Genomic DNA, 27740 nt, shown 5'->3' on the forward strand with positions numbered 1-27740 from the left:
ACCAGCATTCGCACAGGTAGGGACACACCCAACTGCAGTGGACCTCAGAGCAGTACAGTCGTGCCCTGGTCCAAGCTGGCCAGTATATGGATTTAGCACCTGGTCCGCCTCTCCCTCCAATGTGAAGAGGACCATGCACACTTGTAACCAAGCTGAGATTTTCCCCAGACACCTTAGTCAAACACTGGTTTGGATTTAAAACACAAAATAAGTTTATTAACTACAAAAAGATAGAGTTTAAGTGATTATAAGTGATCGCAAACACATCAAAGCAGATTGCCTAGTAAATAAACAAAAGCGCAAACTGAGCTTAACATACTAGATAGGTAGGATATGAATTAGCAAATTCTCATCCTTAGTGATAAACAGGCTGGCAGATTCTTAAGACACAAGCCGCCTTTGCTTTGCAGCTTGGCTTTCCCAGGTTTTCATAAATAGTATAGAAATCTCTTTAGCCTGGGACCATCACTTCCCTCAGTTCAGTCTTTGTTCCTCAGGTGTTTCCAGGTGTGGTGTTGTAGGAAGCGTGAGGTCCCCCATAATATAATTTCCCCCTTTTATATCTTCTTCCCACTTGCTGGAAAACTCTTTTGCTCTGACCTGGGTCAAACAGTTCCCATTGTGTAGTGCTCTCTCTGAGAGGTTTCTATTGTACACAATTCCTGGGGTAATCCTTGTGTGCATTTCCTCAATACGCCATTAACAGTGTTTGGCCTTTTTACTGTTGTACCTGAAAGGTTGCTTGTGGGTATTTTCACCCTCACAACATGTTTCAGTAACAAATACCTAGTCAAACTTCATAACTTCACATACGACGGTAGCACATACAATCCAATGAGATATTACTGTCTATCAGATCAAGACTTTTAGAATGATACCTCACAAGGCATACTTTGTGCAAAACATATCCTAATTATATGGCAGCAGTGAATAAGGGTGTGTGAGGATGTCACACACAGCTCTTTGCTTTTATACTGCACTCATCCCCATGTTCTCCTAGGCTAGTTGGAGAGTGCTGTGAACCTTAGCAGCCATTTAGTGGGTGGGGTTAATACCAACATGATTTAGGAGCACAAGTTCCATTGAAAGCCAATGGGACTCATGCTCTTAAATCACTCAAGTACTTTGGAAAATCCCACTCTTAAGTGGGTATTTATTTGAGTTTTTAATTGGTAACAAAAATTCAATCCAGGTGACTCTGGTATCTGTTTGGGACTCGTAGCTTGCACGGATCTAGTTTTTGGATAGTGAGCCTAGTGCTCTTGTTGATCTATTAAAAGCCACAGAAGTTTTGGTGGTGTAAGGAGGACAGAATTGTACCCACTGTATCCTCCAGAAGAGGTGAGAATGAGAAAGAAAGCAGTTTTATACTTTTTTAGAATAACAGAGTTTTAAAAACTGACTGAAGAAGCCTAGGAAGGCAGAGCCCTGTGGAAAACGAAGTTGTAGAAAGGTTCCATTTATACTCTAATGGAACCTTTGAAAAGAAAGAAATGTTAACTGGATAAAAAAATCAATTTCTCTAGTATAATACAAGAAACGCAATCTAAGTTTTACTATTAACCAAAGATGTGTTAAATATGTGGCAAAATAGATACAGATTTTATAAGCTTTCTGTTTCAAGTGTAAGTACAAATGACTTTAAGCAGTAGTAATGGGAAAAGAGTGTGACACTTTCTCAGATATGTTTAATTTGGGCTGCTCCTTCACCTACCCCAAGCAGACCAGTAAAGTCAGCTGTAACCTCTTTCGTTCACTGAATATGAAACCTGTTAGATGCATGAGTTTTTCGGCGGTCTTCCAATTATTCTCTCTTTGTCCTTTTACAGAAATTAATGTTTGATCAGACTTGTACCTTTAGTGAGCAAAAAGAATTTAGTGAATCAAAAGCAAAAGAAAAAAAAAGAGAGAGAGACTTGATCTGACTCCCCTTTGAAGTCACTAGGAAGACTCAGCTTGATTTCAAAGGAAGCTGGAGCAGGCCCTTGGTCAAGGCCTACAGTTATAGAGAACACAACATTGTCTTGAATATGTCAGGAGCAATAAAGATCCAAGGGGCATATCTTGCTCCCAGTGAAGTCAATGAGAGTGTTGCCATTGGCTTCAGTAGGGCCAGGATTTCAGCTCAGGTGTTTCTCAAGTCCCTTTTATTATTTGGGGAGGCGAAAGGGAAGGTTGACTGGTAAAATAAGGTTAACCATAAAATAAATAAATAAAAAGATAAAAGGAAGCAACTCAGTCATAACTCTAGCCTGTGGCTGCATGAGGCAGTGCTATGTTTTATTGTTCCAGAATCCCATCTAGAATATTTGACTATTAAATTTAAATTTGACAAATCCATAGCAGAATACATAATTGACAATGCAAGCCTCAATAATTAAAGAGGTCAATTTAAGGGATATTTTTCTTAATTAACCTCTTTTGCTTACTCCTACTCAAAGCAGTTATGTATAATTAACATACACAAGGGGTAGCTTTCTGAAGGATTTAATTAATTGAAATCTACCAAGAGGTAAATAACAAAACACAGTTAAAATAAACAACACATTTAATTTTGTTTCTCTGTCTGCAAAGGGCTTCAGTCTGATCCATTACTTTTAAATGGTTGATGTTCTAAAGGGGCCGTGTGCAAACAGTGAAATTAAGTCATATGGTGGCTGGAATTAAAACAAAATTCTCTTGGGTTGGAGGTACCTGACCTGAGCATTTAGAAAATCCAAGCCAAGTAACAGTTCCAATATATTGCCATGACAAAGCATAGATGGTAGTGAGATACTTGGTCCCTTTGGGGGCAACTGGATTATTTTGGGAATAACTGCCTGTAAATAAAACAGGAGGCTCTATTTTACTAAAGATATCTGAGCTTTCAAGCCTAGGGAGAGCCTAGACAGATCAGATGGTAAAATTATATTAAGCATAGGGGAAAAACTGTATCAGTAGCGGAAATAAATGTGGTTTCTGTAATTATGCTCAGAGCATAATTAAATTCCCTCTCAATTCACCAACAGTGAAAGCACTTGGGATGTGGTAAATTGTGTACCATGGCTAGATCATCAGCAACTCAAGACCAGCTGAGCATATCTGCCACAGGGTGGTTCAGCTTGTGTTAGAGGGGTAACTGAGCAGCAGAAATCCTGAATAAAGGTCCAGAGTTACACACAGTTGCTGCTCAGAAAGAGCAAGAGTGGTTAACACCCGAGCTGTGCAAAAGGTTTGCGACTGAGAGCACAGCTGGTGAATTAGAGCTTTCAATAATCAATGCTTTGCATTGGCTACTACATTTCATGGGAGATCTCAAAACACTTTCCCATTAATTAAACCTTGCAGCACCACCGGAGAGGCAAGCAGGTAGGTGTCAATTTGTCATACAAGTTTATAGGCGAGGAAACAGAGGCACCCAGAGGTTGAATGACTCAAGGTTACACAGGGAGCCAGAATCTGAACTCATGAGTATTTAGTGTTTGTAAAGCATTTGAAATTCCTAGGATGAAGGTTCAAAACACTATGTTTAGAAGTGTCAAACCTGGGTGCCCCTCCTGCCTTCATAATAAGGCCTTTGGGGGCAGCAAAGGAAGTCTTGTTCAGAAAGATCATCAGTTTGGGCCAATGTCAGTGAGCAATGCTTTTTTCCCCAGACCCATCCGTCAGCACTTTGAAAAATAATTCATCCCACTCCATGGTGCACCCCCCACTGAGCGAAACCTTAGCAGCCTGACTCACATCTAGTGGGAGAAATTCTAATGATTAGAAGGAAGCCTCAGATCAGAATGCAGTAACTCGCTGATCTGGGAGACATCTTGCATTTATCTATCTGTGACATCTCTCAGTGGCAAACCCTCATCAGGAATAACTGTTTAAGGGCAGGTTTTGCAGGCATTTTGGAATTCAGTGATTATTAGACTTCCAAACTGACTGCATAAAATTCAGAGTACAGCATACCAAGTTGTCTCCATGTGCCTTCTAAAGACCCCCCACCTTCTGCTTTCAGTGTCACCTTTCTGCAAAGAGCTACAAGGAACAACAGTAATTAAGCAAGTCTTGAAAAACAGAGTATGTGAAGTACCCACTGCAAGCTACCTGCTTGCTTACTGGAAGTGTTGGACAAGTGGCCTGCTTCTGGGGGTGTTCAAGACGCATCCTTCTCTATCCCATCACAGACTCAGAATCTCAGTGCACAAGGTACTGGTGCTGTGTACTGATAATTGTCGGCCATCGCTCCTCATTCTGCTGTGTAATTGGCATTGCAGCCAATGCGAGCAGAGGTCCCGCTGTTTATGATCTGTAACAAAAAGTTTCAAAAGCAAGTCACTGGCAGTAATTTGATTGGATCCTTGCAGAGCCTGTACGAAGCACACAATGGGGTCTTTGATAAGCATCAAATGGATTTTGAGACCTCTGTGGACAATTTTCTATATTGCGGCAGCCTGAGACAATAGTATTTTAGCAGAATTTATTTTTGAAACCCAGTTAAAAGTTCGTATTATTTACAGAGCTGCAGTGAGCTTCGCAGTCAAATAACTGCTGTATGGACATAATTCTCAGTGCGAAGTAATTCAGCTCTCACTGGGGTTTTGCATGGAAAAGTAGTCATGGTAAAAGGGCCCGGCACACAGTCATGAACAGTGAAATGCTCAGTAGAGCTGGATGGAGAAAGTGTGACAACACCTTTTATTCATTAGAATTGACATATTAGTAAATATCAAAATGCTGTGTGGAGAGGGTGATTTTGAGGCAGTTCCAATGGATTTTGAGGCGGGGTTTTCTTGGAAATCTGTCTCACTTTCCTGCCAGCTCACCTGATCAGCTCCTCAGCATCCAATCTGAAGGTCTGATGGGGAGCTGCTAGCCTGGAAACCATGACAGCTTGAGCTCCCAGACTTCTGGCTCCTCTGCAGCCGAGGCTTCCAGGGCCACAGAGTTCCAGGGTGCACCACTCCAGTGTAGCCTGCCACATGGACTGGCTTGGAACTGAGGCTTCATTTCCTGCTGTGGAGAACTGTGAAAATTGGGGGTTTGTTCCGAACAGGAATGAAATCAAATTTCAAAGTATCAAAATCCTCCCTGAAATGGAATGACCTTTCTCTGCCCAGCTCCGCTGCTCATTCTTTCCACAGAATGATTACACGTTTCGCCACCTTGGCGATAACCGTACAAGCTTCTAGCAGCAGTCCTGCAATCATGCCTCCACACTGTTCTGGAGGAACCACCTGTTTATCCTCTCCGAATAGGGCCGCTGATTACTGCAGTGTCTGAGGGGAGGCCTCACAATCTTTAATGTATTTATTCTCCTGTCTCCCCTGTGAGGTAGGGATATACTATATATCCATTTTAAGAGAGAAACAAAGTGACTTGCTCAACATTACACAGGAAGTCTGTGGCAGAGCAGCAACTTGAACCCAAGTCTCTTAGTTCCCAGGCTAGCATGCTAACCACTGGATTATCCAACCTTTCTGATCATAGAATCATAGAATATCAGGGTTGGAAGGGACCCCAGAAGGTCATCTAGTCCAACCCCCTGCTCAAAGCAGGACCAATTCCCAGTTAAATCATCCCAGCCAGGGCTTTGTCAAGCCTGACCTTAAAAACCTCTAAGGAAGGAGATTCCACCACCTCCCTAGGTAACGCATTCCAGTGTTTCACTACCCTCTTAGTGAAAAAGTTTTTCCTAATATCCAATCTAAACCTCCCCCACTGCAACTTGAGACCATTACTCCTCGTTCTGTCATCTGCTACCATTGAGAACAGTCTAGAGCCATCCTCTTTGGAACCCCCTTTCAGGTAGTTGAAAGCAGCTATCAAATCCCCCCTCATTCTTCTCTTCTGCAGGCTAAACAATCCCAGCTCCCTCAGCCTCTCCTCATAACTCATGTGTTCCAGTCCCCTAATCATTTTTGTTGCCCTTCGCTGGACTCTATCCAATTTATCCACATCCTTCTTGAAGTGTGGGGCCCAAAACTGGACACAGTACTCCAGATGAGGCCTCACCAATGTCGAATAGAGGGGAATGATCACGTCCCTCGATCTGCTCGCTATGCCCCTACTTATACATCCCAAAATGCCATTGGCCTTCTTGGCAACAAGGGCACACTGCTGACTCATATCCAGCTTCTCGTCCACTGTCACCCCTAGGTCCTTTTCCGCAGAACTGCTGCCTAGCCATTCAGTCCCTAGTCTGTAGCTGTGCATTGGGTTCTTTCGTCCTAAGTGCAGGACCCTGCACTTATCCTTATTGAACCTCATCAGATTTCTTTTGGCCCAATCCTCCAATTTGTCTAGGTCCTTCTGTATCCTATCCCTGCCCTCCAGCGTATCTACCACTCCTCCCAGTTTAGTATCATCCCCAAATTTGCTGAGAGTGCAATCCACACCATCCTCCAGATCATTTATGAAGATATTGAACAAAACCGGCCCCAGGACTGACCCTTGGGGCACTCCACTTGATACCGGCTGCCAACTAGACATGGAGCCATTGATCACTACCCTTTGAGCCCGACAATCTAGCCAGCTTTCTATCCACCTTATAGTGCATTCATCCAGCCCATACTTCCTTAACTTGCTGACAAGAATACTGTGGGAGACCGTGTCAAAAGCTTTGCTAAAGTCAAGAAACAATACATCCACTGCTTTCCCTTCATCCACAGAACCAGTAATCTCATCATAAAAGGCGATTAGATTAGTCAGGCATGACCTTCCCTTGGTGAATCCATGCTGGCTGTTCCTGATCACTTTCCTCTCATGCAAGTGCAAGGATTGATTCTTTGAGGACCTGCTCCATGATTTTTCCAGGGACTGAGGTGAGGCTGACTGGCCTGTAGTTCCCAGGATCCTCCTTCTTCCCTTTTTTAAAGATTGGCACTACATTAGCCTTTTTCCAGTCATCCGGGACTTCCCCGGTTCGCCACGAGTTTTCAAAGATAATGGCCAATGGCTCTGCAATCACAGCCGCCAATTCCTTCAGCACTCTCGGATGCAACTCGTCCGGCCCCATGGACTTGTGCACGTCCAGCTTTTCTAAATAGTCCCTAACCACCTCTATCTCCACAGAGGGCTGGCCATCTCTTCCCCATGTTGTGATGCCCAGCGCAGCAGTCTGGGAGCTGACCTTGTTAGTGAAAACAGAGGCAAAAAAAGCATTGAGTACCTTAGCTTTTTCCACATCCTCTGTCACTAGGTTGCCTCCCTCATTCAGTAAGGGGCCCACACATTCCTTGGCTTTCTTCTTGTTGCCAACATACCTGAAGAAACCCTTCTTGTTACTCTTGACATCTCTGGCTAGCTGCAGCTCCAGGTGCGATTTGGCCCTCCTGATATCATTCCTACATGCCCGAGCAATATTTTTATACTCTTCCCTGGTCATATGTCCAACCTTCCACTTCTTGTAAGCTTCTTTTTTATGTTTAAGATCCGCTAGGATTTCACCATTAAGCCAAGCTGGTCGCCTGCCATATTTACTATTCTTTCGACTCATTGGGATGGTTTGTCCCTGTAACCTCAACAGGGATTCCTTGAAATACAGCCAGCTCTCCTGGACTCCTTTCCCCTTCAAGTTCGTCCCCCAGGGGATCCTGGCCATCCGTTCCCTGAGGGAGTCGAAGTCTGCTTTCCTGAAGTCCAGGGTCCGTATCCTGCTGCTTACCTTTCTTCCCTGCGTCAGGATCCTGAACTCAACCAACTTATGGTCACTGCCTCCCAGATTCCCATCCACTTTTGCTTCCCCCACTAATTCTACCCGGTTTGTGAGCAGCAGGTCAAGAAAAGCGCCCCCCCTAGTTGGCTCCTCTAGCACTTGCGCCAGGAAATTGTCCCCTACGCTTTCCAAAAACTTCCTGGATTGTCGATGCACCGCTGTATTGCTCTCCCAGCAGATATCAGGAAAATTAAAGTCACCCATGAGAATCAGGGCATGCGATCTAGTAGCTTCCGTGATATCCTACTCCAACTCCTATGAAATCAATGGAAAGACTCATTGAATTCAATGGGCACTGGATCAGGCTCTCGTTGAGTGTGGCGTAAAGCCTAAATTGTGAACTCTCCAGGGCAAGGACTTTTGTTTTGGTATTTGTTTGCAGTGTCACAATGGGACCCTAATCCCTGTCTGTGGATCTTAAGCAACCACACCAGAAATAATTAAATGCACTTTTGCAGTGCCCTTATTACTACCTTTAAAAAAAAAAACAAACAAACCTGTCAGTTTCACAGCCTGCTACGATTAAAGCTAGTTTAGTACCTTACTTATTTTTCAAAGCCAGACGAGAATGATTAAGTATCATGTAAATGACAGATGAAATCCATTCCCTAGCCAAGGAGCTGCAAGAACTGCTCAGCATGTCCGAGTCTCAAAGGACAGAGATATCTTGGCTTTCTCTGTCACCAGTGACAAGAAGAACAAGAGGAGGCTTAAGCAAGAATTTTAGTCTCCTGGCAGAGTCTAGACAGCTAGAGGGGATAAATGTGAAGGCAGTTTTAGTCAGCCTAAAACGAGATCCATTTGCATCTGTTGAAGGAGGTGATTTTATTGACTGAAGCCTGTGTGGAAGAGATGCGCCGTGATCAGCAGGCAGCAGCAGACGTATGATTCATTTCACAATAAACCCCAAGTGCCAGATATTTTGTTACCTTATACTGAGAGTTACTTCCAGAGGTAGCAAATTTTTCACTTACACTTCCTTGGCTGGCTGCTATTCTTCTGATTTCTCCCTTTTAATTAAAATCATACAGATGTTCTGGCTGCTTTTTCATTGTTTTGTTTAGCCATTTGCAGCCTTCTAAAGGTGACAAGCAGAGAACAATAAATGCAAAACAAATATGATTGGCAGCAAAACCAGCTCCAGTAAATGCTGAAACTCTGAGACTCCGCTGTGAAGGATATTTACTGCATTTCACCACCCCAAAAGAGAGCTGTGAAAACAGGAATCTGTTCCAGAAGCCCATATTAGATACTGTAATGTGATAGAAGAAAGATAAGGAGGGTCAGGAATGGATTTTCTTCTCTGTATTGAATCCCTTGTTAATATTAGGCATTGTTTGCACAAGAAATCTTTCTGGCAACTTAAGATTTGGATGTGTCACATCTTTGTAATTACAGTTGGCTGGATAACATTTTACCTTATGCTCTGTATTATGTGTAGTTAACTATTCATAATAAAGTAGCTAGTGCTAGTGAATATTTCTGGTTCAATAACATTGTTTATTTAAGGTCTTATTCAGCTCTCTTTAATCAAGGCAAACTCCCATTGACTTCAACAAGCGGGGGAGCAAAGGAAGGTTAACAAGTTCAAGCAGTAAATGAATCACAGTGATAGGTACTACATAGTTAATTTTTAAGAATTAATTATGTATTTGACATTGAATGCAGTGGTAAATAGGGTTTATTACTGACTGACTATCTTAATTGTATTTGCTAATTAATAGTTACTGCAAGGTGTAGAGTAGTCTCCCCATTTGGAGAAAAGCTGCTGGAAGTGGCATTTGGGCACTGATCTTGCAATTTACTCCTATTTTAATTGGAGTGGAGCTGCTGTATCCCACTTGGAACACATACTAGTGCAGCAGTCCACCCATATGGTGTAAATGGCAGGATTGAGGCCTTGTGTGGAAGAGAAAAAGTGGGTTGGTACCACCCCTTCCAAGGACTAAAGTCAACCCCATAGACTCCCAAGGCTCTAATCTGTCACAATTCCACCCAGATTTGCCCTGACCATTCTGGATTTGTTTGCAAGGATTGTATTGGAAGGGGTGGTACCAACCCACTTTTTCTCTTCCACACAAGGCCTCAATCCTGCCATTTACACCATGTGGGTGGACTGCTGCACTAGTATGTGTTCCAAGTGGGATACAGCAGCTCCACTCCAATGTCAAATACATAATTAATTCTTAAAAATTAAGTCCCTCCCCCCAAATAAAGTAGAAATTAGTGGGCTAGAGACCTTGTTAAATTGGATGGTTCATATTATTGGCAATAAGATCTAGAGCATTTCTTCTCTGGGGCACCAGTTCAAGTCCAACCCTGCAAATCATGAGCATCTGACACCCATAAGAAACCTCCCAGACTTAGCAAAGGGGTCAAGAGCTGAGTGGCAACAGAGCCCAAATAATGGAAGGCTCTTGTTAGATCAGGTAAGACCGTTAGGAAATCACATGCTTTTCTGTGCCTCAGTTTCCCTCTCCATTAAAATAGGGGTAACAAAACTTCTCTGCCTCCCGGGGTGTTGCAAGGGTAAATTTATAGATGCCATAATAGTCATTGCCACAGAAAACTCTATAAATACATAAGATGACAATTACCTTTTTACCTTTTCTGAATAGTTATCAGCGTGTGTCTGTACTGAACCTTAAACCTGGTTAAATTAATCAGGAAGCCACTCTCATGTAAAGATTTGTAATAAGACACTGTTGATGATCCACTGTGGTTGAAAGACAAGTCAACTCCCATGATGATGGGCTCTTCTGTAAATCAAATTGTAGAATTCCTGCCAATGGAACTCCTTTGATCATTCTAACACAAGCCTCTTGTAATTTCAATAGCTGTCTCCCCACTAAGTAGTCCCTGATATCCCAGGATGTGACAATAATTGTCAAGGAAAAGGAACAGAGCTTGCATAAGTCGTCATTGATATCAAACCTCAAAGATAATTTCTGACCTATGATTCTGGCCCTACTTCACTATTAAACCTAGTGCATGTGTGGAAGATATAAGCAAGGAGAAAATGAGCTCCATGCCTGCCACTATACAGGCACAAGTTCTGTATCGTGTCACAAAAAGTAATAATTATTCCAGCTGGTCAGTACCTCTGACATCAGAATGGAGCTTGTGTTTTTCCATCGCCCACATGGATTGTGTTAGTCCTCAGCTTTACATATGCCAGGTAAAAACTTATTCATAATACTCCTCTAATATGAGCAAAGTATAGAGCAGAAAGCATGGGCTACTAGTTTGATTGCTAGGCTGGGACTCCAAATATGAGTGTTCAATTCCCAGCTCTACCACAAAATTCCAGTGTGACCTTAGGCAAGTCACTTAATTTCTCAGTGGTTCAGTTCAGTTCTGTGAAATGGGGATGGTATTGTCTTGCTCCCACCCTTTGTCTGTTGTATCTATTTAGATTTTACATTTATTGTGGTCTTTCTACTCCACAAATGCTTTGCTGGTATAACTATGCCTTTATAGCTAAGCTGCCAGAGCCCATTAGTGTAAATGCTATGTACGCCAACAGGAGGAGTTTGTCCGTTGGCATAGTGCACCTTCATGAGCTCGGGCTTTTGCTGGCACAGGTGTGTTGGCTAGGCGGTGTGGGTTTTTTTTTCATACTGCTGACCGACATAATGATACTGACAAAACTTTACGGTGTAGACCCAGCTTTCGTGTATGTACAGCACCTAGTGAAACAGGAGCTCTGATCCCAGCTGAGGGGTCCAACCACCACTACTATAAATTATGACCCTTGTTTTCTTAGTTGATTGAATAATTTTCTGTAAATGATCTGAAGACTTGGCAGATTGCAAGTCAGTGGGAAAGTCCAGGCTGGTTGAGGCTGTGAGAATCAGGGAGGTAATGGGATGATCCTCAGACCAGGGCAAGGTTGAGTATAATTGAAACTGAAGAACCCACTAAGCAAGTGAGGCTCAGATTTCTGGAATTGTTGACAACCATTTTCCTTTCCTTGCAGGCCTCTCTCCTCTTCTCCATTCTGTTGGTCATTGTGCTTTGTTACACACCGGCCTCTGTGGCTGGGCTGGGAGATGAGATTTTACAGCATTCTCCACCAAAGAAGAGGGTGTGCAAGGCTGAAATGACACGCTGATGTTGATAGTTTGGTGGTTGAGGCAGGAGGACTAGTTAGGTATGGAGATATAGAAGTGTCTTCCATTGAAATAGAATGATATGAGATGTGGGCACATTTTATCTTCACAGAACTTACTGCTCCCTGAAAACAGTATTTTTCTTTACACAACTCTTCACTTTTGTCTTAGAGAGAAGGAACTCTTCTGTCAATGCTGATTCAAAATGAAATTAAATGGAAATAGGTGCCTGGTACCTGGACTGAACTTTTAAATAAGTTTAAAAAAAAATCTTCCTTACATTCTGATAGGTATATAAGACTTCTTCGTTGTCAGTGCAGTTTGTAAAGCTCTTGAAGAAAACCAGTGTGGCATGACAGTTTTGGTATTGCAGTGTTAAATGAATTATAGAAGCCTAGGTAAATTACCCTTATGAATCCTCGAGGGGAATCTATCTAGAAAAGCCAAATTTCCATACTATTATACATTTAATATTCCCAAAAGCAAATCTCCCACTGCCAGTGAGCAAAAATGTCCTGTTTAAGAGCTGCAAAGTTTCTCCTCTTCTTCTTTCTTTCTTTCTTAGTGCAAGGAAACCTCAGAACTTTATTACAGCAGGTTTCTTCAAGTCAGGGACAATGTCTTTGTGTGTTGTGTGGTATCTACCACATTGTGTCCCTGTTCTTGAATGGGACTTCTGGGTGATACCTTAACATAAACATTTAATCATTTTAAATCAATAGGTGCAGATTTTGATACCATTACGTAAGGTGCTACTCGATGAGTAGCAGATTAGGTGGACCGCTGCAGCTGTGCAGCTGTAAGGTCTCCCGTGTCTCCCTCCAATATAGCACTGTCCACACCGGTGCTTTTCGCAGTGAAACTTATGTCAGTCAGGAGTTTGGTTTTTTTTCCACAGATATAACCAGACTTAAAGTGGTACATCCCACTATACCCACCCTCATGATCCTGTTGAGATCATCACAAACCACTTGAATTTCACCCTCATAATTACCATAAGGTCACCAGAACACACATCTCCATTCATGTGAGTATATCACTTTTTCCTGTGTTCTCTTTACCATCTATGCAAAGCATTTTCTCATTTGAGACTCGGGATATAACAGTAAGGTACCCTTTATAGGGCAGTCATGGTATTTTAATGGTTTAGGCCTCAATCCAGCAACGAGATCTGTGCAGCTGGACCCCTGCACCAGCATAATACCCCACTGAGGTGGGACAGGGTGAATGGTCTTGTTAAGGCACTGGACTGAAACTCAAACCTGGGTTCACTTTCTGGCTCATCCGCAGATTTTGTGCATGACCACAGGCACATCTCTTTGTCTGCTCTGTGCCTCAGTTCCCCATCTGTAAAATGAGGATAATGCTTCCTTACCTCCCGGGGGGGTATTGTGAGGATGCTCAGATACCACACCAGTGAAGTCCATAGAGGTCCCTAGATTGGTCAAAGACAAAGTGGCCTCAGATGGGTACAGGGGCATAGAGGGAGCTCAGTGCAGGACTGGGATCAGAGGTGAGTATCCTCCACCCATGTATTCTGAGTAAAGCTATGACAATTTACAGAAGATTTGTGTATAATCTCCATGATTGCCAGACTCTGGTGAGTCCAGGGTCATGGGTAAATTTAATTAAATTATGGCATAAAGGAGCTGTTTGAATAGATTAAAAGGCCATTTCTTCTACAAGCAAGCCTTCTCCTAAAGGCTTATTGCAATCAAGCTTTTCCGATTACTTTGTTATTCTAGTCTGCCTGTAAGATTCTTTTGCACAATTGCTTTCAGTGTCACTGCTTACGGCTTGTTCCATATCACTCATAAACCTCTGTCAAGTATTGCAACCATTTGCTCTTAGAGTCCTAATGTTTAGATCCTCTTAGGATTTTACCTTTTACTTGTGAGAGCAGCTTACTTGTTTTCCTTGATCATTTTCAACTCTTTCAGTTAGGTCCCCTCAAAATCCTTCCTCTTCCTTTTTTTAAGAATTGTGCTCGCTGTCAACCCTCAGGACAAATACTCTGAAAATCCAAGATCATTTTTAAGTGTTATCTTCTCCAGAGGGCACTAGAATGTTCTCTGTCTGAAACTGAATCCAACCCGAACACTGTGTCCTAGACAAAGGGAAACCAGCCTGTACTTCGCTTAATAACAATCGGTCTGATTTGTATTCTCTTCCTCAGCTAATGAGCCTTGTTTGTCGCTACCATTCACAAGGCTGATGGCATCAATGTCTCATAAATCTCTTCTTGACCACTCTGTTGAAAGCCGGTTTCACTGAATGGGCACTTTCTATTTTGATTTATTGTCCTTCAATTTATTATTTTGTATTTCTCCACATAAAGCTGCACTCTCAATTTAATGGCCCAGCCCTCTAAAAGATACAAAATCCAGCTGAGCAATGAGCAGAGGGATTTAGCAGTTTGGCTCTTATTAAATGTAAAGATGGCCTGGTCCCAAGACCAGTGAAGTCTATGGAAAAGCTCCCACTGAATTCAATGGGCTTTGGATCATGCCCTGAGATCTGTGTTGCTAAATCTCTCTGCCCTGCTTTTGAGTTTACCTCAAATGACCTGCCTTAAGCCCATAAAAAGGAGAAAATTCAGTTCAACCTCGGATGTTATCCTCAACACTAGCAGTGAAATTCTATTTGTCGGGTATATCTATGTACTTAAAATGTGTAATTCTAGGTGTAGCTGGTAGAAGGTTTCCCCACACTTCTCATCATAAAACCCTGTTTTCAGTTGCTTACAACTGCCAAACTGAGCTGAAAGTTTACATGCCAGGTATCTGCTTCATGCTGAATTTTTCTGTTCAACAAAAACAATATGAATGAGGCAGGCATCTAGTAGAAAAAATAGTATGTAATCATGTAATTAAAAGTTTATCACAATGTATGTGCACAAGAGGGGTGAATTAAGGTTGCATGGGCAACCTTTGTATTGGCTTTTTCTAACTTTTGAGCTCTTGTCTTTGCAACTTTAATGTTGTTTTAACATAGATTTTTTTGTGTAATATATATTATATGACTTGTGGAATCTGTTAATAGTAGGCCCTTGTCATGCCATCTCCCTGCCGTGGTGTGGGGTGGTATAATATTTAGTAACCCTCACACATGTCTTATAACTGAGGTCAAGATATAAAGATAGGTCTCCTGCCAGCTCAGCTGTATGTCACAGCTTTATTACAGTATTTACTAGTCATCACTTTCAGGCTAGAAGTATATGGGTTTGATCCTGCTCTGTAGAGTGTAAAATTTAATTATTCTAACATTACATGGAGATGCATGGCCAAAGCCAAACCCTGATATTTGAACTTTTTCGAATTTCACAGGGATTTGGATCCAAAATTGGCTTGTTGCTCTTCTCTTCTGGGTGGAATCTAAAACCAAAATTGGCCTTTTGATTGTCTCAATTTTTTTTTTATGCTGTCCTGAATTCTGTTGAACCCAAAACTTGAGCCAGTGGTAGCTTAGAGTATGTCAGCAGTGGGGGATTGTGGGAATTGCTAGATCTGGCTGGAAGACTTATTTTCCAACCAGATCTAGTTATTCTAGATAATATTATAGTTGTTTATATAATATTATAGTTATTTTTATATTCTTTTTTTCCTGTGGGGGAAAAATAGAGAAAATTATTTTGTTTTTATCAAAATTTTCCTTGGAAAACGTTGAATTTGCAGTGACGTTATTTGGCCAAAAACTGAAATAATTGTATTAAAAATGGTGTTATAGTCCTTCCTGGGAGTTGTAGTTTGGGTACCTCATGCTCCCATTCTCCTGTAGGGGCCAGGCTCTCAGACTGGACTGCATCTCCCATGATGTACCATGTGCAGGAACTCCCATGATGCACTCACTCCCTTCATTAAGAGTTTTGGTTTACAGCCAAAATATCAGTATTTCAACCAAATATCCAAATTTTCTATGGAAACAAAACCCCTTTTAAAAAAAAAAGAGTTAAAAATCCTATTTTCCATTGAAAAACAGTTTCAAAGAAAAATTTTCATAAACCCTACTAGTCACTTCCCCTCTCTGTGCCCCAGTTTCCCCATCTATAAAATGGAGATAATGATAGATGATCTGAGACCTATAGGTGAAAAGGTATTAAAATGCTGATCCTTACCAATGATATGGAAATCACATGTGTAATGATGACCTCCTAGGTGATCCTTTCACAATGAATTCCCTTTGCCTTCATTCTTCTCATTATACAACAATCCTTCTGCGTTACTTTGGTTTTATATGAATACCCTCCTCCTTTGGTGTTGAGAGAGAGCAAGAGATTGATGATGATTATGCATTTGAATGAATGAAATTGTTATGAATAAAGGCTTCAGAGATGTTCACTAGGTATGTTTGACGTAAACAGTAGAGAAATTATTTCTCTTATAAGTCAGCACTCTTTCATTACATGTGTTAAGATTAGCGCTATCAAAACAAACATATAATTTTCAAGATTTGGTCACAAAGGATAAATAATTCCCAGGTGTATTTTTGCACAAATTAGACCCAGGGGTGGTGTCCGTAGTGAAATCACAAAGGAGATTAGGTGGCTAACATGCTGCAGAGTAAAAAGAACGAGACTTAGCCCACGAAAGCTTATGCCCAAATAAATTTGTTAGTCTCTGAGGTGCCACAAGTCCTCCTCATTCTTTTTGCTGATACAAACTAACACGGCTGCCACTCTGAAATGCTGCAGAGTGCCTGCTTTGTGCTGCTTCACCAGTGTAAAGCAGATTTAGAGCTGGCATAGCTGGTCATTGGAGGGTCACCCTTGTGTAGAAGGATGCTCTCATGAGTCTAGTGGCTCCTATACATGGCTGGAATTAGTGTGCAGCTGAGCAAGGCTGGAGCTTCCTCCCACCTAGACAATCTTGAGCTGCCATATCAGCTCTATAACTGTAAAGATACCTTAGAACTACAGTTATGTGAATAACTGCTTCTTTTGCTTGCTGTGCATTCTAAAAAGTCAGGAGGGAAAAATTGTTTTGGGTCAACCCAAAATGAAAGGTTTCCAAATTTTTCCGCAAACCTAAAAGTAAAATAAAAAAAAAAATGGGGTTGAATAAAATGTTTCGTTTTTGGCCCAAAGCAAAGGTTTTGAGATTGTTAAAACATTTTTTCTTTTTTTAAAAATAAAAATAACATTGAAGTACATTTTTAAACAAAATAATTTCAAAGTGGGGGGAAAAAAATCAAACATTCCATTTTGAAAATGTCAAAAATAAATGGCGGGGGGGAGAGATTTATTTATTTGTTTACTTACTGAAAATTTGGCAAACTCTGAATGAGTTGGTGAAATGTTTTGATTGACCCATAGCTGCATTTTTTTAAGATGAGGGGCAAAAAAAAATTTCAGCTGAAAAATTTCATTAGGGTCTTACAGTAGCCTGAATTCAGTTCAGTGCAGGAGTGGGGAAAATACAAAAGCCACTTGCTTGCCACCCTTCTGGGCTGCAGTGCACACTTAGCTGTAGCGGAAGGTCTGAGTCAATGTCTTTGAGTGTAAATAAAAAAATGGATTTGGGGTGGGATTTTTCAAAGCCACTTATGAAGATTGGGGTGCTCAGTATCTATTAACTTTGATAGTAAATTTGTCATCCAAATTCCTTAGGCAATTTGAAAATTTCAGCCTTACCAGCTATGAAGAACAGTGATACTTGGAATTAAAGAAGTGTCTGGCAAATAAAAATCAAAGAACATTTTTCAGTCTTTACAAGAGCCAATATACTATCCAACAGCATATCAGCATCACCAACATGTCTTTTGTAAGCCCAAATGAATAGAAATGTTGGTGGGATGGGGGATTGTGTGTGTGTTTGTTTCCTGAGAAGGGGGCTGGCTACAGGAAATCCTTCTGCGATGTTTTGAACCCAAACACAACAGTACTTTTGCTAGTGCCTGAGAAGACAAATGGGCCCCTCTACTTACAGTATCTTGTCTGAGCTGACTAAGATGCAAAACAAAGAGCCCAAATTGACGAACAGTAGAGTATTTATAAACATTCTTCTGAATAGACATGGGATAAATTTACCAGCTGATGTTTGTGTCTAGTTACTTGGGGTTATGAACAATCTGGGATGAGTTTAGGGTAAAATTGGATCAAATTATAATTCAGAAGAGGCAACCACAGGGTTGTGTTTTTGTTTTACCCCCAAACCAGGGAAGTTTGGCTGTTTTGGCTGAGCTTGAGTTTGAATTTTGGGTTCAAAGAAATATAAACTTTCAAAGTGAACCTCTGGGGAGTTGGGACGTTAACTGGAAGAAAAAATCTGTGTAAACTAAAGTCAAGATAGCCCTGATCCTGCACTGCCCCCAGGTGAGCTCTATGGACTTCCGTGGGCATCCTTGTGAGCACAACAATTTACATACAAGGAGCTCAGTGCAGGTTTGAGGCCCATGTTTCTTGCAGCTCTTGTTAGCAGTGCAAAGAAAACTTTTACCAAAAAAAAAAAAAATCATGTCTTTTTAATCTTGACAGTGTGCCTTTAGCCTTTTTTCCATTTGTTGTTAAAAGAAAAGCAGTCTAAGTGAGTCTGTGTGGGAGCTTTTTGTCTCAGCAGAAATTTGGTATGGGTCTTAAATGAAATGGATGTGGCAGTTTTTTGTCTTACTACCCAGAAAATGTCTTATTTCATCCCATTGTCTCCGGGTGCTGTGAATCTGTCCAGGTCATGGAGAATTCAATGAGCATACTGCAGGTCAGGTTATGATCATTAACATTCTCATTCTTGGTATCCTGTATTTTTCCTTTTGTGAGTTATAGTGGGGGTTTTGAGGACTTGCTCAATGATTAGAAACAAATATTGTGATTTGTTTAGCACAGCAGCTCTCTCTTTAAACAGCCTGGCAAATGCATCAAACCCAAATCCTCATTCTTACCATCTAGTGGTATTTTAAGTCCGTTCCAAGGGGAATGGAGCTGAAGGGGAAGCTGAACCCTGTGGAACTATGCCCAAGTGCTCTCAATTCTGTCTGCTGCTATATTTTCAAGAATTCATGAGGTGACTGCAAACCTCATTTTTACCAGAGAATTGAGCCCTTATCTGAAGGCTCGTAGATAGAAAATGATGTATTTTTAGGGTAGGCTGGCACTGCTGGTGAAAACAGGCTTTAAATATGTCACACATTCATAAAAAGATGGTGATAATGCTTTTCGTCTTGCAAGTGCCTTGTTTATATTCGCTAGTTAATTTTCACTCGACCCCTGTGGAGCTGATAAATATTGTTCTCCTCCATCTTACAGTTAGGGAAAATAGAGATAGAAATGGACCTAGATTTTTTTTTTTTTTTTTGGTAGTGACAAGTGATTTTGGGGTACCTTCATTTTTGGTTGCCCAAATTGAGACTGCTTGAAGGAGCCTGAAGTTCAGAGTGTTGATGTTTAGCACATTGTGAAAACCAGGCTCCTTTAAGGTGTCTTACATTCAACACCTAGAATCACTTCTGAAAATCTTGGCCTAAGTGGCTTGTCCAAGGTCACAGAGGGGAGTCAGTGGCAGTGTTGAAAAGGTAGCACTCAGGATGGAGTTCCATTCCTTTGTTTTGGTTGCTTACCTTGACACCTGTAACTACAGGTGACCAGTGAACCCCAAAATACTCAGTTTAGGTCACCATCCAGAAGTTCTTTATTTCTACAAACCTCTTTGGGACCACAAAATCTAACTAGAAAGCTTGTAAGAACAGTTACTGTCATAATATTTGTGGTGGTTCTTGTCAACCCATAAGGTAAAATTTATCTTTTAATAAGCACACTGGATTGGAAAAATTGTTCAGCCTATAATATCAATCAAAAGAAAATATAACCAAACCCCATTGAACTACAAACAAGATTTTAACCATCCCAAGTGGCTAGAATTCTTAGTAACAAAAGATTTGTATTGTATTCCCCCTTGTTCAAGCATAATTCCCATTAACTTTAAAATTCTACTACTACAGCTTTCAAGACTTTCAATCTTCTAAACATCGGCTCATTCAACAGTGCGGTGTGATACGGCTTATTCGTTACCACTTAGTTTTTCAAATGGGGGAAGGAATGAAACAGTAACAGTTATAAAATCAAATGGAGATTGGGTGGAAAATTACTGTAAATAAGTAGCCTCAATCTAACCTCACGATGGAATTGCTACTGTCAGTGGCACTCTGTGCAGTTTCTAAAAGGTCAAAACCATAAAAGTGCAGACTAAGTGTTGGCTGATTAAGGCAAATTACTGGAAGCAGATTTTATTCCAAATTAGCGGACAGCTTGAAATATCTGCTACTTTAAATATTGCTTAAGAAAAATAAAACTAATTGAATCTGGTTTTATCTGTACTTTAGAGGCCTATGCATCTCATTCTCATTTTTTCTACTGTCATCAAAATTTTCAACTTTCTGTATTAATGTGACATTTGCTCAGCTGCCATTAAAAGATGTGGCAGGGAATGTGGAATCTAGCAGATGGTGAGTACATGGCACATTACCATCGTTTTCACCCCCATCCACGTCAATATTAATGCGAAAAGATAATAGGGGAAGGCTGATGTGTTACAATAAATAGCTTCACAACAGGGGGACTACAATATGATGGAGTATGATTCTCTGCTTTCAGAACATACTCGATGAGAGAGAACAATATTAGTGGAAGAAGGAATAAAGCCCGAATGTTACTTTTTTTTTTTGGTTAGCACACTGGATAATATGCAAATAACATCTTTCATTAAAGCATTTCAATGCACGCGGTACATTTTGGAAGGTTAATAAGGACACCACGCTTAGGGTTGGGGGGGTCTCCTTTGCACTTAAAGCGGGAGTTCCACCTCTGTTTCTGTATAAAAAACACTGTGCATTTACCCTAGAATTTCAGCACATAATCTACAAGTAAAGCTTGAATTTTCTAAGGATTTTTTCAAGTAAAGGTGTTAATTAGGTTGAGTATTAATCAGTTAAAAGGGGCCTCGAAGTTCACATTCTCAATTTCATTTTGGGGGAGGGGGGTTCAGTTTCAAATCCTTCACTGATACACCGTGTAGTGTGCTAATATTTATTCATTTTAAACTGAAAGGGTCTGTGAGGTAAGTTACAGATGAGTAAACCCAGGTGGAGAGGTTAAGTAATTGCCCAGGGTCACACAGTGAATAAGTAGCAGAGCCTGAAAGAGAACCCAGGTGTCCTGACTGCCAGTGGTCTGCTCTAAGCACCAAATGACATTCCCTTCCATAGTAAAAAGAAAACAAATTCTTAGGTGTGAAGAACACATTGGTATGAAGGATTACATTGAACCTTTCTCTGTAAACCAGCAAAGTGTAAGAGCCCATGATAGCCACATCAAATGTATTGTATTATCTCCACCAACACCCATCTATTCTGAGTGGCTGGAGGGAGCAGCAGGTGTGGCCATTAAATTGGAGTGGAGCAGGGAGGGATGGTGGCAAAAAAGATTAGCAGGCCCACCTGAAAATCCTAAAGCTGGTTCTGCAGGATAAAACTTTCCTCCCTCTCTGGGTATAAAAACCCGTGGCTGGCCAGTGCCAGCTGACTCAGGCTCGGGCTAAGGGACTATTTATTTGCAGTTTTCAGAGTAACAGCCGTGTTAGTCTGTATTCGCAGAAAGAAAAGGAGTACTTGTGGCACCTTAGAGACTAACCAATTTATTTGAGCATGAGCTTTCGTGAGCTACAGCTCACTTCATCGGATGCACGCTGTGGAAAATACACACAAACCATGAAAAAATGGGTGTTTATCACTACAAAAGGCTTTCTCTCCCCCCACCCTACTCTCCTGCTGGTAATAGCTTATCTAAAGTGATCACTCTCCTTACAATGTGTATGATAATCAAGATGGGCCATTATTTGCAGTGTAGACATTTGGGCTCTAGGACCCTGTGTGGGTCCCAGAACTCAGGCTGTAGCCTGAGCCCCAGTGTCTACACTGCAATTAAACATCTCCTTAGCTCTCCATCTCCAAGTCAGCTAGTATGAGTCAGCCGTGGGTGTCTAGTTGCAGTGTTGACATAGCCTGGGAGACACAGGCTGAGCCTGCGTGTTGTAGGCAAGGATGCTAATGCTACAGCAGCTGCGGCAAAGGGCCACTCCTACACCTACACCGGAACAGGGGGAATGTGTCATATCTAGTCTTGCCCCCCGCCCCCCCCCCGCGCTGGCCATTCCTGTGAGGAGGAGGTCGGGGCCAAGCTGCTGCCCTGAATGGGAGCGCTGCCACCTCTACCCCTCCCCCACTTGTTTGTTTAGAATCAGAGAGACGCTGAGGGTGCTTGGAGCCTCGTTAACTCCCTAGGCTTCACCTCACACATACACCACTAGCCAGGGCAACTCACTTGGCTCAAGAATGAGGAGGGGTCCAGTTCTCAGCCACCACCACCAGGCGGGTCCTGCTCCTCAGCAAAACGACTGCCAAAGGGCTAGAGGCTGCAGGACAACCTGTCTGCCACCGCAGCTGCTGGGAACAGCTTCTAGGTAGGGCTACCTCCTAGAGAGGATGGGGAGGAGGGAGCATTGCATGCTGAGAGGTGCGGAAGGATTGATGGGTTGGGGCTGGCAGGCCATGTCACTGCCTCACCGCTCTGCGTGGACCTCACTGTATGGGTGACTAATGCTCTCTTGCTCATCTCTGTGCTGTGCAGTGATGGAGCAGGAGAAGGGCCAGATTTTTAAAGGTCTGGAGGCGTTGCTCCATTCAGGCGTAAGTCCCATTTTCAAAAGTAAATAAGGAGCTAAAGCCCGTTGCCTTTCAATGAGATGTGGGCTTCTAAGTCATTTTTGAAAATGGCTTGTAGCTATCTAAATCACTTAGGCCTTGCAATGCTTAGTGGAGCAATGTTCGCATAAGTTTTATAATCTGTGTAAACAAGAGGCAGGTAAAGTCCCACAACTATAGGAACTGGGTTTAAATGTTTTAATCTTTAAAATGAATATGTAGTTTGACAGCCAAGAGACGAGAGCCGGTGTGCTGGCGAGAGGTAAATAGGATTGTGCCTATGAAATCATCTGGCATCTGTTTCATTTTTTAAGCGCCTCACGGAGATCATAGTGGGGAGGTAGAGAAATTTCTTCTGCGGAAGCAAGGCAGATGGAGAGTTGCTGCTGCAAGTTCTAGAAACAGTACTGCAGAAAACTATGAGGGCCCATGCAGAAGGGACTGGGTTTTGGGCATGCGGGGGCCACAATCCTATAATCATCTTGGGTGCCAGTTGCCGAGAGCCAGTGTGCTGGATAGGAGGCGTATGCCAAAGGTTTTACTAATGGACAATAGCTCCAAGGCCCATTTACACTACACCCTTAAAGTGTGCCTGGGATGCAAGTGTTGTTGAGGGATGTGGTCACGGGGTGACGTGTGCAGGGTTGATGGGTCTCGGATCCAGTGCATCTCTGATCAAAACACTTAAACTCTCCTGTCATATCTGAGGCAGTGAAGATAAAACCAGCTTATTTGTTGATGTGTGTTCTGGGGAAAGAAGCAAAATTAATTAAGCTAATGCAGTATGTTTACATCAAATAACATCAAAAATCAATTCTCTTTGCACTGAGCTCAGTTAACAGAAATATACATTATTTTCTTTCGTCAAATGCCACAATTAATTATAGTGCAGATTTTCTCTGTGGGGCTTCTCAAAGACGCTTACAATTAATTCTAATAGGAAGGTCAGAGTAAAAATGCATAGCTGCTCGTAAGTTCTTACATCCTAATTATTGCTTTCAAGCACCTGATGAGATGTTGTGCACCTCAGAATATAGGAAGACATGGGGCAAAATTTTCAAACGCACTTAAGTCTTGTTTCCAAAAGTGATTTAGGAGCTGATGTTTCAGTGGAACTTAGGCTCCGAAGTGACATTTGAAAATAGGAGTTAGTTACCTAGGTGATAGGCTCCTTAGAAAATTTTATTCATGGTCCCTGTCTCTAGGTGCATACAATCTAAATATGACAGTGCCACAAGTGAGATAAAACGGGGGATGGGGGGACCAGATGAATGTGAATTAGAGGAAGGCCACTCATGTAACAAAATTGCTCAGCGTGGCATAGATGCATCTTGTCAGTTCTCTTATTTTATTACTCTTTCGCTAGTCTTCCTGCTCCCACTCCTTCCTTCTGGTAGGCAAGAATCAGCAGAAGTGAGTTTTCAGGAAGGATTTGAATGTGATAAGGAGGGTGGCCAGCAAATGGGTTTGGAGAGGGTGCTCCAAGTGTGAAAGGCAGCATGGCAGAAGATGCGGACACACCTGGGAGAAGAAAAGCAAAGAGGGAATCATGGCTGGTGTCATTGGCAAAACAAAGAGAGGGAGCATGAAAGGACACCAGGTTAGAGATTTAGGTAAGGGCTCTGTGACCTAAGGCAAAGGCGAGTAGATTGAAAGTGAGGGCCAACTTAAAGGGGAGCCAGTATAGACACTCTGAGAGGGGGTGACATGGTCACAGCCGTGGGTGAGACAGATGATTTTTGGTAGCAGCATTTTGGATAGAATAGAGGAGAAAAAGGTTAATGTCAAGAACTCGAGAGGAGAAGAGTGCAGCAATTGAGGTAGGAGATGACTTATGGAAAAGCAATGTGGTCATTAGAATGTCAGGGAAGGAATGGGTGTTCCATAAATGTTGTGGAAAAGCGAGCAAAGGGATTTGGCCAGAGCCTGAGTTTGGAGTGGAGGGAGGAGTCCATGATGGCCCACAGATGGGGCCTTGTGGTGGGGAGGAGGATGGTAGTGTCAGTAATATCCTCCAGCTTTATCTCTTCCCTGGAAAAATCACATGCTTTCAGAGGAAACCTCTGCTGAAAGACAGAAATTCAGATTTAATTTGGTGCAGCCCAGGTCATCAGAGGCTGCATCAGCTGTGGGATGGGCACAGCTGTTAACTTGCCATGAACGGCTGGCCCATCATCAGAATCCAGAATCCAGCGGGAGCAGCCCCCTCACCAGAGCCAATATCTAAACCACTCTTTTGATCATGGGCTGGCAGTAATGAGGGAGGTCTCCATGCGGGCTGATGCTGCAAGGTGCTGCACACGTACGGCTGCACACTGACTGGCCTCATGACCCATTGATTTGACACTCTGCGCCTTCCAGGATCAGACCTTATTTCAGCTGCCTGGTGCTTTGATCTCTCCAGCTGGTAAATCTGTGAGTTGGGGTCCCCTTTGGAGCTTGTGCCACTAGCTGAGATGTGGCAGCTGCTTAAACCGCTTTCAAAATCAATCCCTTGGTCTTTGTCGCTGTCCAGGGCCTCCACTGAGTGAATTCAAAACAATGTGTCCCCTTAGGGCATCAATATTTATGATAAACTAAATTTATAGCTTTAAGAGTAAACTAACTTGCATCATTTTTTTTTTTAAGATTGTCAGTGAAAAGTATGCCATTGTCACTTTCATTGGTCTTCTTGATGTACAAACAGATGGCTGCTGGGAGGAAAAAAATGAGCTTTATAAAAATGGTGTATTACAGACCTTGATGTGTCCTTCTAGGTTATTAAAATTGCTGTTACTTGTGCAGCTGTAAAGACTGATATTTTTGAAACTTCATAATTCAGATGTGACTGATTTGTTGCCACAGGATAAATCTTGCAATAGATTACAAAGTGCTTATCTATTGGAGGTGGGGGAAGAATCCCTCTTTGAAATTTTCCACCAATATTGCCCAATTTCAACAGTACAGATAGTATTACTTCCCTTAATCAGGAAGATAAATGAATTGTGATGCCAACTTTACTGGGGCATCCGGTAAGGAGCGGCTTTAGCCCAATGCCAGTGGACAGTAATACTGTTACTTACTTGGTACAATGTCAGCAAACATTCTTCATAGTGGGGTTTCATTTAGCTAGTGCCAAGTGCTATAGTGGTAATCAGGCAGATGTTAGGAGTTACATTGGGTGTCAGAGGTATGAAACTGTGAACTCTGGTTTATTAATACAGATGTTGCTAAATAAAGATGAAAGGTAGCAAATACAATTGTTCTTGTATCTTTATCCAGCATAGTATTTTATTTCCTTTAAAAAAAAAAAAGCTTGAAAATATTTAAAAGGAAATTGCCTCCTTTCCAGTGCCCTGATCCATCAAAGCTGCATTGCCCTGAATCAGCAAGGTAGTATTTTTTTTTAGGGTGTTCCTTCTGTCATTCTTCTTTTTATTTTATTTGGTCATTTTTGAGGGAGGGGGATTTCTAACACACATGGTACAAAGAGCATACACAGATTAAAATGAGGCATAGCCTGATTTCTGTTCTAGCCTACTTAGGTTCTCATGCCATGCTCATCACTGTAGTGTTTGAGTGTATTCACTGTTGCAACTAACATCTGTCACAGTTCCTCAGTGTAAACCTCACTTTGGAACAGAGATGGACCTGAGTTCTGAACTTAAGATCCAGATCTGATTTGAACTTTACCAAAACTTGGTGGTATTTGGATTTGGTGTTCTAGCTCCATTCATTATAGAGAGAGGCTCAAACGTTCCCAATGTTCACAGGAGAGGGAGGCTGGGTTTTGAATCTGCTGGTCCTATCTGGACATATCTTTGGCACTTCCGAAAGTATCTAGGAGTTTTCTGGATACTGAATGCATTACACAGGGAAGATCTGACTGAATAAAGCACTTTAAATAAATTGGAAAGTAGCTTACACTGCTTTAAGATGCACTGCATTGGCTGCAAAACTATGGTGCTCTCTTTTGAACATTAAAGTTACAGAAGACCTTAAACATGTAGATCAGAAGTAAATAAAAAATCTGATCACTCTTAATCAGTTTTGATTGTAACTATTACTTGTTCAGAATCAAAGTTACAAAATGCTTATTGAATAAAATCCTAATTTCATTTGTCCTGTTGACATCTCATATGGTTACGGGCATTGATTTTCTGTAGTGTAACAGTTATGGGGTATAGCTTGCATAAAATTAACCTTTGTCCTGAGTTTCTTTTACTAACAGTGTACTTGGTAACTTTTCCAATGTATTCATGCAAAAAAAAAAAAAGTCCCGTCTCCCCAGTAATTTCTGGGAGCATTGTATTGAAATACTTATCAGAGACAGTTTCTTTCATTTTCTATTATTGTATTTATGAAGCTAAAATCCCTCCTGTCCCATTGTCTGAGCCATTTGAGAGACAAAGCGGAAATAATTTAATCTTAAAATTAATTGGGTCAAGCTGCATATCTGATAGTGTTTCAAGCCATTTTGGATAGTCTCTCATTGTAATCTAATCACTAGTCCCTAGCTATAGGTGGTCCTGAAGAAGAGCTCTGTGTAAGCTCAAAAGCTTGTCTCTCTCACCAACGGAAATTGGTCTAGTGAAAGATATGACCTCATCCACCTTGTCTCATTAGTCTCAGTGGTTTTTATCATCACTCATCCAATATGGATATTGGGAAACACACCTTTTGTTAAATCTGTTCTCCTCTTAGCTGTAGATCCTTGTACTATGACACAAGCTCCCTAGAGGAGGCATAGAGCTATGAAATCAACCCTTCACACTGGTGAAATTTGTGATAGATTCATCAGAAAGCATTTTAATGGATGAGACTTATGGGATACCATATCTCATCCAATATTTTACTACCCTCTATTTCATCCTAAAATGTGGAATATAAAACTTTGGGTTGCTTACCTTAAGCTAAAGAATATAAAATAAAGCATATGCCAATTTCCACTAGCTGACTGAGAATGTTAAACAGAATTTCTGATAACACCAAAACGTATATTTAAAAATGCTTTTAAAAATAATGCTGCAGAGCTAGGTGAATGCTGGCAAAAAGCACTTGAGAACATTTGTTCTAATTCACTTAGTCCGTAACCGTGCCCCTTGCGGTGTGTGGTGTTGTATGTCAACATTCTAGCCAACACATTTACTGTCAGGAGACGTAATAGCTGGGGAAGCATGGAGGGGCCCAACACCTGGCTTGAAATGGACCAAAGTGTTGAGGCTGTAAGTTCAGGGGCAGCTTCTGCCTGGTGAGGAGTCTCATTGCAAGCCAGA

The 27740-nt window shown here is 41.7% G+C and overlaps 2 long non-coding RNA genes across 4 annotated transcripts in view; one reads left to right on the forward strand and one right to left on the reverse strand.

Moving 5' to 3' along the window:
* Positions 1-27740, forward strand: part of LOC311531721 — a 612131-nt gene that overhangs the window by 150358 nt on the left and 434033 nt on the right. The window lies entirely within an intron of this gene.
* Positions 22963-27740, reverse strand: part of LOC311531723 — an 88554-nt gene continuing 83776 nt past the window's right edge. The window contains exon 4 of the long non-coding RNA XR_014714268.1: positions 22963-23232. This is a non-coding gene — a long non-coding RNA (uncharacterized lncRNA). The remainder of the gene's footprint in view (positions 23233-27740) is intronic.

This window comes from Lepidochelys olivacea, assembly GCF_965140295.1.
Source record: "Lepidochelys olivacea isolate rLepOli2 genome assembly, chromosome: 15".
Classification (NCBI taxonomy): domain Eukaryota; kingdom Metazoa; phylum Chordata; order Testudines; family Cheloniidae; genus Lepidochelys; species Lepidochelys olivacea.